Source organism: Gastrolobium bilobum, unplaced genomic scaffold, assembly GCF_033153095.1.
Source record: "Gastrolobium bilobum isolate Gb01-03AN ecotype WA unplaced genomic scaffold, APGP_CSIRO_Gbil_v1 utg1031, whole genome shotgun sequence".
In the NCBI taxonomy this organism is placed as follows: Eukaryota; Viridiplantae; Streptophyta; class Magnoliopsida; order Fabales; family Fabaceae; genus Gastrolobium; species Gastrolobium bilobum.
In genome coordinates, this window is record NW_026899326.1 from 285,455 (window position 1) to 295,122 (window position 9,668).

The window sequence follows — 9,668 nt, forward strand, 5'->3', positions numbered from 1 at the left end:
GGCAGGTGGTTGTCTAATCGACTCCAAAAATTGAGAGAAAGTAAGGGCAAGAAAAATTTGATTAATCTTGAGACCGAAAGTTATTGGAAAAATGGGCTGCCGATGAGAAATGGCAGCAGAAGTCTTTGCAAAATAAGCAAAATAAGTCCTGAATTGATTGACCCTCATATACTAGAGGCTCCATTCCAATAAGTCAGTATTGGAGAAATGTTGTAAGTATACATTGCTTTCTATTTCAGAATTTAATATTTTGTACTTCTAACTAATTCATTTATAGTCCTCATTTGTATTTGCAGGCAGCTTCAAAGGAGGTGCCTCTAGAAATGGTTGATTGGGCTATCTTTGAGCGGACCTATTCCCAGGAGTTGGTAGCTGGTGAGAAGCGCAGGATTAACGCCAAGTCGTTGCAATAACCGGTGAGACATTTATTATTTATTATTTGTTTCAACAAACAATATGTTTATTTCATTTTACATACCTAATCGGTGGTGTATTTTTTTCCTTGTAAGAAAGTTGGCAGAAGCTTTTATAGGAGAGGGCCACGCAGGCCGTGACATACCCCACATTTGGCTTATCTCAGTCCGATAACGAGAACCTCTTTATTCAAACTGTAGGAGGATTTGACAGGAAAGGAAGAATGATCGGGTTAGGAGCCTCTGCCAGCAGTAACACCCCATATTAATCAGGAGTTGTTAACATGCAAAATGGTATATAAAGTGCTTCTTACTTGAACAAAATAATGGAATACTTAATCAGAAACATCACTGTCAGTCTGTCACACTACGTAACATCGTGACTTAACTTTTTCCTTTTATTTATCCTTATGTATTGCCATCCTTAACATCTTTCTTGTATTCTCTTAAACTGTACAATCTAATACCTATACAGAATCCTTACTTGAATCCATGTGACCATTCTTAATAGTCAATGACTATCCAAATATCTTTTACCATTCTGGATAGAGTCTATGAGACAACATAAAGTTGAAAATTGGACTAACCAGGGATAAAATCCCACTGTCATATCTTGTACCTGAAACTCAGATAGTCCAATCCAAATGTATATACTAGAATATGGCTCCATGCCATTACTGATTTCATCTAACATATCATGTACATGTCCACATTTATATCAACATCAAAAGTTTATCATGACATAAGGCTACACATGCCTTAAATATAGTCTGTATAAATCAAATACACATGTATGTCTCTCAAAATATAAATCCAACTGTACTTGTGCATGAACATATATGTCAAGCTCTACAAAACACACACACACACACACATATGACTTTGTGCCATGTATAGGCTGAATAACTAAAGTCCACTACAGTTGAGTCCTCTAGCCTTGTACTGGCCTCTTGCCTCGGGAAGGCTCTCCTACTACTACTAGGATACTCGAAATATATATCCCCAATTAAGGTGATATTAACCATCTCAGTAAACTCTGGGTTTATAGAGCAGTCTTTATAACACCTAACAATTCTAAATTAAGTATTAAAATATTAAGTGATTAATTAAGTGCAGGATTAGTGAAAAATCCTGAAGATTAGGCCAAAATACAAAGAAATGGCAAAACGGTAATTAGCAAACACGCAACCCTAGGAAGATAAAAAATTGAGTATAAGGTCTCAAATGGTAAAAATAACCCTGGAAATGGATTCAGAACGAAAAATTGAGTGAATAGGGAAGTTTCAGAAAAATCAGTGAATAACGTTTTTATCGGGTCAAAATACCGCGGTACGATTGCACCGTAAAACGTGCCAGTTGAGTTTTGAGCTCTAGGTTTCAAATATGAGTTATAAATGGTCTATAGAACTAGAAAATATTATTTCTGATAATATTTGATGGAATTAAGTCAGTTTGGGGAAGCGTGCCAACGGCACGCGCAATAGCTTAAAACAGTGTTTTCTCTGAACGACCGGAAAACTCAGGATTCATCTGATCAAGTATAATTAAAGGGCAATGGTTAATGTTAAAAATTTGAGTTTCTAAATAGGTTATGAATTTACAGACGTTTAGTGGCATCGGATGGAAAATTTAAGTTAGTTGAAATCGCGTGAGGTGGCGGTGGGACCCACCCCACTTGAAAGTCACTTAAGCCACCTCACCATATGACTATTCATCATCTTCTCTCTCCCCTCATTCTTCCAAAAACTCAGCAGCCCCCTCCCTTGGACCATTTGAATTCAAATTTTCTTCCTTTCATAACTTCATCAATCCTAAACCGAATCGAACGATTTTTGTCCTGAAATTTGATGGAAACGATCATCCAAACCCGTTCCACCAATTAGTTTCCCTTGAAACCCTCTCTTTGGTGAGTTATTGCCCTTTTACAGCTGCGAATTTTTGGAGGAATTTGAGGTTCATGGAGTCATTTGAGCTTCCATTGCTTGGATAAGTCTTGGGGTAGCATCAAGCCTTGGTTGTGAGTATATTTCCACCCCATTTACATGGTTTGATTGTAGTTTATTTCATGAACCCTAAACCTTGAAATTTTGATGTGTGATGTTAGAGAGCTCAATTGGGAAAAGTTTGTACATGAAAGTGTCTTAGAATAATGTGTATTAGTTATAAATGTAATGAAAATTTTAGGTGAAAAATATGATTTTGTAGCTTGGAATATTTTTGAGGTGTTATGACTTGGATTTTGGAAATTGTGTTAAGATGTTATTGGTGAGTTGTTGGATGATTATATGTTGATGTAATGGTGTTGTGTGAAGTGTAGAAGGGTTGAAAATTGAATGAAATCTCTTGGAATTCTATAAGTACCAATTCGATCATATTAGGGAAAAATGAGGAATTGTGTTGGAAAAATCAATTGGATGAGATGTTGTGTAATTAAATGGTGGTTAGATGGGTTGTGTGGTGGTTGGATGGTTGAAAAACCAAAGGAAAAATATTGATGGTGTTAAATGGTTAAAAGGAACCTAGAGTGAATTATTAAGCAAAACGATGGTTAAAAGACGTAAAACGAAAAAATGGCACTTGAATTAGCCTTGTGACAACCTAAGAGTGTATAATAAAATGAGAAAGAAAATTTAGAAAAATAAATTTTAAAAAATGCCTTAGAAGGCCAAACCTACCTAGTGTAGGAGTGAAAATTTGACGTTTTCGCGTTTTGATGGATTTGCCGTGTACTGACGATACGTTAATGGATATTGTAGGTTGCCGTACGTCGACTTGAACCCCGAACCGTGAGTCGGTGGATTGCCCTTGGTCCTGGACCAAGTGGATTGAGGTAAGTGGTTAGATCAATGCATGTATAATGGTAAATTGGCATGTGTTGTATGAGTTTTGAGTAATTGGGAATGTCCTCCGTGTAGGCGTCCTGTTGAATAACAAGTTTGGAAAACAAGCTGCTGTGGAGCTAAGTGAAAGAACATATTGAGGTAATCTCTTGGTACTGGGGCTTGTTCCCCTTGTGTGTTCCACCATGCCAGTTGATGGTATTGGTAGGAAATGTATATGAGTAGTGTAGAACAGCATGAGCATGCATGTAGCATTTATGAGGGTACTTATGTACCGAGTCTCTGGCCAATAGACAGTGTAGCCTTCGGGCAGTGCAGACTTCCACTGGATAGGTCTCCGAGAGGGAGTTCCAGTTGACCTAGGGTCGTGGTGTGTCATCCGGATAGGAGCACACTAGGAAGTCTCGGGTGTATATGGATGGAAGGGGTACCTTGGTTGTGGTTCTTGGAACACACCTTGGATGAGACCCATAGGCTTATATGCCGAGGACGTTGCTTGGTATTGGTAGCTACCATTCCAGCTTCGTCGTATTTTATATCCTGATATTCCCCAGTTTCTCTAAATCCATTGCTTTATCCCGTTTTGAAAGTGGTTGTTTTATATTATTTATATGCATCGAAGTGAACCATTGGGCGGAGTTTTCTCCAGAACCTCTGGGTTACTGGGATATATCCGTATATCTCACCCCGTCTTGGGGGCATTTATTTCAGGATGTAGCAGTGGCGTTGGAGTGGCGGGCAAGAAGCCCGCAGGGTGATTAGTGGAGCTCTGTTGTTATTGCATTTTGTTGGCCATGTGGCCTAGGCTAGACTTAGGGCATGAAAATCTCATATGTATGTAGGATGAGTCTCATAGCCATATTGTTCATGTCATTTTGCCTAAGTTTAGTTGTTTATGTCATTTGAGTTTTATGTTTCAAGTTGTAAATTAAAGCATGGAATTGTAAGTTGTAAGTTGTAATTTGTAAATGTACCAGAGATGCATGATATACTATGATGGAAGGGCTTTAGGCCTGTTTTAGGTTTATGATTAATTGTATGTGGAAATTGCATGAAAATGGACTTGATGATTGAAACAAGTTAAGAATTACAAAGTGAGTTATATTGTGTAATAAATGTAAACTGAGTTGGGTTGTAAGTGCCCCAAGACATTGTTGGTCCTTGTGTGTGCCACCCATTGGATTATTAGGTACATTGAGGTACTAGAGAGCTTATGCAAATTTGGGGATTTTAAAAAAAAAACAAAGGAAACTCTGGCGAATTTTCGATAGAATTGGCAGATTTTAGACGAACTTTGGGAGATCATATCTCCCTCCACAGAGGTCCGATAGGGACGTCCCATACGCCATTTTAAATCTTGAGATGTCCCCTACATGGTGTTAAAATATAAGAAAATTATGGTATTCACGAAGTCCTGTAGTAGTCATTGAACACAGACTGTTCAGAACCCCCTTATGCAGGGGCTGTTTCTGGCAGTTTTTGAGAAATTAATTTCCGCTTCGTTTCTCAGTCAAATTAAGAGTATGATATATCAAATTGAAGTTTGAGGTATCTAGTTTGTATCATAAAAATATGAGAACAATTTGATGAGTGGATTTTCTGAAGAAATTCGTGGAGTGAGAGAGGTTTTGAGCTTTTTTGGGGTTGGTTGGCTGCTTTGCTTATCCAACTTCAAACGGCGATAACCAGAGCAAACGAGCTCCGATTAAAGCTTGTGATAGCTTTTTAGAAAGTGAATTAAGTAAGAAAAATATATAACCCGAGAGGAAAGTCTGGTTTTAAGCGGTGTGTTTGCAGAAAATTAATTAGTGAACCATGTTCGGAAAGGTAAAAACGTAAAGTTGAGAAATTGGCTAAGTGGATTTATGGGAACCCCTTAGTAACTTATAATAAGTAAATTAAGACATAAAAATAGTTTAAATAAGTATTCCGCAAGATTTTACAGTTATGGTCACAGCTTTTTATTATTACGCTTTTTATAGTTTTAAATGCTCGCGTAATAATCGGAAAAAGTTTATTCGCATTTTTACGAATGAATTGCTGTGATTGTAACTGCGCTTAATATCATAATTAATGTTAACATTACCGGTGTACAACGGGCTGTTACAGTCTTCATCCAAGAGTTCACTTCCTGCATGAAAGTTCAAATGCAGAGTATATAATACATAATGTTATCTTCAAATCAAATGCCTTACGAATTACATAATAATCTGACAAAGTGATCCAAAGGCTTGGTCCCTAAGGATCATATACTCCCGATTCTTGTGTCCCTCATATAGAAAGTATCAAACTTGCAATTCATCAAACAATATAGAATCTTGTAATTCATCAAAAAATATGAAATCTTGTAATTCAGATACTTCCAAGGCTTGTGTCCCTCATATGGAAAATACCTTATACTTCCGAGGTTCATGTCCCTCAATGGAAGCACATACTTGTAATTTGGATATTTTTGAGGCTTGAGTCCCTCATATGGAAAGTATCATGCACTTTCGATGCTTTTGTCCCTCAATGAAAGTACATACTTGTAATTTTCAATGGTCATGAAACTTGAATCAGACGAATCATGCATCAAATGAATCACATCACAATATCTTGTATACCTGTCTACTTGAATCAAACAAATCACATTATAACATCTTGTATACTTGGATACTTGAATCAAACAAACATATCAGAACATCTTGTATCCTTGAGTACTTGAATCAAACATCATATCATCTTACAGACTTGTCTACATGAAATGCAATATACTAAGTATCTAACATGGCCAATCATACAAACATCCAAACCATCATCCCAATGGACTATGGTGGAACAAACAAACTAGTAGAAAACTGCTAAACCAAAAGCTTACTTGTCAAAAGCTTTCCTTGCAAAATAACTTGAAATCCAAGAAGTTATCCAAAATAGCCTTTACTTGACTTGTGCTCCAAAACACCTATTTCACATAGGATATTGAAATCATAAATCAAATCACGAATCATATAAAGACCCAATGGTCAAAATACTAAATAAATCATAATTTCATATACTTATCCTATTCTTTGATGAACAAGAACTAGGTTTTCCAATACTTGCTTACTTGTAACTTGATCTTACAAGACTAAATCACTCGATTCCTAATAATGCCATGAACAAAAGTATCATTAACCACCAAATACATGTTACTAGAAATTGAAGAAATCAGCATGTTTACATGTAAATTTCGAAATTAGCTTCATGGTGGTTCATGTAACAGCCCGTTACGTACCGGTATTGTTAACATTAATTATGATATTAAGCGCAGTTACAATCACAACAATTTATTTATAAAAATACGAATAAACTTTTTCCGATTATTACACGAGCATTTAAAACAATAAAACGCGTAATAATTAAAAGCTGTGACTATAACTGTTAACTCTTGCGGAATATTTATTTTATCTATTTTTACATCACAATATACTTATTATAAGTTACTAAGGGGTTCCCATAAACCCACTTAGCCAATTACCAAACTTTACGTTTTTACCTATTCGAACATGGTTCACTCCTAAATTTTCTGCGAACACACCGCTCACAACCAGACTTCCTTCTCAAGTTATATCTTTGTCTTACTTAATTCCCTTTTCAACAAGCTATCATATGCTCAATTCAGAGCTCATTTGCTCCGGTTATCGCTGTTTGAAGTTGGATAAGCGAAATAGCCAACCAACCCCAAAACAGCTCTAAACCTCTCTCACTCCACGAATTACTGCACTAAATCCACTCATCCAATTGCTCTCAAATTTTTACACCATAAACTAGACCCCTCAATCTTCGATTTGATATATCATACGTTTAATTTGACTGAGGAACGAAGCAGGAATTAATTTCCCAAAAACTGGCCAGAACAGCCCCTGCATCAGAGGTCCCTGGACAGTCCGAACTCAATAAATTCCACAGGGCTTCGTACAACCCAGAACTGGCTCATATTTTAACACCATATAGGGGACATCTCAAGCTTCAAAATGGCGTATGGCATGTCCCTATTGGACCTTTATAGAGGGAGATATGCTCTCCCGAAGTTCGCCTAAAATCTGCCAATTCTACAGAAAATTCGCCAGAGTTTCCTTTGTTTTTCCAATAATCCCCAAATTTGTACAAGCTCACTAACACCTCAAAGTACCTAATAATCCAACAATAATACAGTAATAATCCAATGGGTGGCACACACAAGGACCAACAACGCCTTGGGGCACTTACAACCCAATCCAGTTTATATTTATTACACAGTTTATACTATATAACTCACATTATAATCCTTGCTTGTTTCAATCACAAAGGTCCCATTTACATGTAGTTTCACAATATAAGCATATAATCATAACTCTAACATAGGCCTAAAATCCTTCCATCTTAGTACATCATGCATCTCTTTTACATTTACAACATATACTTAAATATTACAACTTACGACTTCAACTTCAAATTACCTTTTACAATATTACAACTCCAATTACAAATTTAAACATAAATTCAAATGATACAAACTACTAGACTTAGGCATGCCAACATGAACAATATGTCAAATACTGAAAATGCTCCTCTATCACTCTGCGGGCCTCTTGCCCACTGCTCCAACGCCACAGGTACATCCTGAAATAAATGCCCCGAGACGGGGTGAGATATACGAATATATCTCAGTAACCCAGAGGTTCTGGAGAAAACTCTGCCCAATGGTTCACTTCGATGCATATGAATAGAATACAACAACCAATTTTTAAAAACGGGATATAGCAAGAGTTTTAGAGAAATGGGGAATATAGAGATACAAACTACGACGATACGGGATGGTAGCTACCAATACCACGTACGCCCTGGGCATATATAAGCCTATGGGTATCATCCAAGGTGCGTTCCAAAAACCACAACCATGATGCCCCAACCATCCAAAATGCCAGAGACATTCCTAGTGTGCTCCTATCCGGATCACACACCATGACCCACGGTCAACTGGAACTCCCTCTCGGAGACCTATCCAGTGGAAGTCTGAAACTGCCCGAAGGCTAAGAAAAACTGTCTACTGGCCAGAGACTCGGTACATAAGTACCCACTGTAATAATGCATGCATGCTCATGTGTTCTACACTACGCATATACACTTCCTACCGTTGGTCCAGGACCAAGGGCAACTCACTGATTTATGATTCAGGATTCAAGTCGACGTACGGCAACCTATACAATCACGTACAGCCATCAGTACGCGTTAAATAACGTCAAAACGCAAAAATCACAAAATCCCTCCATCCTCCCTTGATGGTTCGGCCAAATGAGTGTTAAATTGAGATTTATTTTTCTAAATTTTCTTTCTCATTTTATTATGCTTCATTAGGTTGCCAAGAGGCCAATTCAAGTGCCGTTTTTACGTTTTACGTCTTTTACTCATCGTTTTGCGTAATAATTCACTCTAGGTTCATTTAGGTCCCTAACACAAGTTATTATTTTTCCATTGATTCTAACACTTTCCAATCACCACACAACCCATCTAAGTACCATATAACTACACAAATCATCATCCAAAGAATTTTTTAACATCAATTCCTCATTTTTCACTTAATGGCCGAATTCATCAAGTCATCATACCAAAGGTATCCAATTCAATTAAATAACTCCATACATCATACAATCTTACTATTAACTCATACAATTACTCCACAACTCAATTATCTCATCACACCAAAATTCCAATTCATAAAGTCTTGCTCATGAACACAAAATTTGCCTAAGTTAAATCATTTTTTCCTCAATAATTTTTATGACATAAATCACTTTAAAACATCATTCTAAGCCACATTTGTCTAATACAAAATTTCAATTTGAGCTCTCTAACTACATCAATCCAAACAACCCACTCTATGCCACAAATTCAATCCAAATAAAAACTCAATGAAAATTGGAGAAACTCACCACAAAACAACTCCTAGGGTCCAAGGGAATGATCTTCAAGCAACCAATGAACCAAAGTGAGCTTCCAATCCACCAAAATCCCCAAAATACTTCAATATTTCGCAATTGAAAATGGGCAGTATCTCCCTCTACACCGCACCAAACTCAAAAATAAGGACAAAAATGGATTCCTTGCAAAATTTTAAGTGAGTTAGGCTTTGGAACCACTCAATTTGGTGGCCTAGAACTCAAGTTACAATTGTTTGAAGTTTTCAAAACCCTAACCATGGAGACCCACGAATTTGCAGCTGAAAAAATGAAGGGGATGAGTTCCAAATTCTGATTTCCACATGTGCTTAAATGGTCATTTAAGTGGGGGTGGGTCCCACAAGTGCCACCTCACTCAAAACTCACTTAAACTCACTTAATCTCACCACTAGTCTTCGATTATTTCACAACCTATTTATAAAATTAAAAATTAAACATTCACTAAAGTCCTTTAATTA

The 9,668-nt window shown here is 36.9% G+C and overlaps 1 long non-coding RNA gene across 1 annotated transcript; it reads right to left on the minus strand.

Moving 5' to 3' along the window:
- Positions 1-5,732: 5,732 nt before the first annotated feature.
- Positions 5,733-9,459, minus strand: LOC133289641 (uncharacterized). The gene is made up of 3 exons (XR_009748514.1): positions 9,184-9,459; positions 6,111-6,194; positions 5,733-5,860 (listed from the first exon to the last, which is right to left on the minus strand). It is a non-coding gene; the product is annotated as an uncharacterized LOC133289641 (long non-coding RNA).
- Positions 9,460-9,668: the final 209 nt, after the last annotated feature.